Genomic DNA, 1,457 nt, shown 5'->3' with positions numbered 1-1,457 from the left:
TCCTCTCTTTGCTCCTCTCCTCTCCTCTCCTCTCCCCTTCTCTTTCTCCTGCCCTCCATTTCTCTCTCCCCCCACCCACTAGCCCACCCACCCCAATATCTTGTGGAATTTATACTCTATATAAACTGTTTCTCAGAATAAGAGAAACACCTTATTCTGAGAAATCTTGGGATCTTGTTAAAATGTAGATTCTGATTTATTAGAGTCTGGGGATTCTACATTTCCAAAAACTTCCCTGGTGATGCCCATGTTGCTGGTCTGTCAACAACATTTTGAATAGCAAGACTATAGAAATCAGTTTGGGAAATGCTAATCTAGGTCAGAGGTAATGGGAGGCTAATCAGGGAATGCTGACTGTGAGACTGAGAAAGAGAGAACTGAGATGAGTGATTTTTCAGAGCCATGAATTTGAGTGATAAGGAGCCTCTGTAGGTTTTTAACATGGTTTAAACAGGCAAGCTTGAATGTATTGTCAGAGGCAGGTGAGATCACTAGATAGACAGAGGGCTGGAGTATACAAACAAGAGTGGCGAAAAGTGATGGAGAATGGTCTCTGTAAAAATAGACTAAATTGGACAAAAATCACAAGTGGAAATATTAAATCTGAATGAAGAGAAACTCTTATTTCAGGAGACTGGAAAAGGAGGATGAAATTGAGCATGGGGTCATTCATTTTTGTAAAGTAACATGGAAGGTCCATCATTTCCTTGCCTTCATTACTAAACACTACCCTCAATTTTAGACAGTAATTAAAGACAGGCTTTGGAAGTTCCTGAAGTGTACCCACAGCAGGAGAGACTAGGGAAGTGACAGACTAGTTTCTCTAGAGTACATTTTCCATTATTTTACCAATCTTTAAATGCCTTGCTTTAATTTGATTTGCCTACAAAGATTTTTCTTACATCTTCAAAAGGAAACAGAGAAGGAAGAAAAAGAACTGGGAATGGAAGTGATCCTAGTGTAGGGTTCCATGTCAACATAGGGCAGGCCTATTGGCCTGATTAGCATCTTTTCCACCGTTTTTGGTGGGAGACTTAGCCTTTCCTTTTGTAAACTATCCCTCTCTCATTATCGTGTAATCCTGCTGAAGCTGTTACTGAGGTCTCCAAGTTTCCAGACCAATAAAACTTGCCCTTTCAGGAGTGTGAACCTTGAGCAGTGTTACAGAAGGATGAGAATACTTACAGTTAAATCATTCCAATGGTGGGACTTGTAGGAGACTGGCCTTTAATTTATATCACAGAGGTCTCAGCCCTTGTCTTTCTTTCTCCCATGATGTAAATGATTAAATACCCCCTAATAATAACTTCCTGCTTAAGTGTTATAAAATCAACTATTGATTTAATTGCTTTCATTCACTATATATACACATGTGCACACACTCATATACATATCCTTTGTTAAATTTATAGTTATGCCACATTTTTCACATTTTATTATCAAATAATACAAATGTT

Source organism: Eulemur rufifrons, chromosome 29 (assembly GCF_041146395.1).
Source record: "Eulemur rufifrons isolate Redbay chromosome 29, OSU_ERuf_1, whole genome shotgun sequence".
Taxonomy (NCBI): Eukaryota; Metazoa; Chordata; class Mammalia; order Primates; family Lemuridae; genus Eulemur; species Eulemur rufifrons.
Note: the sequence above shows the minus strand (reverse complement) of the source record.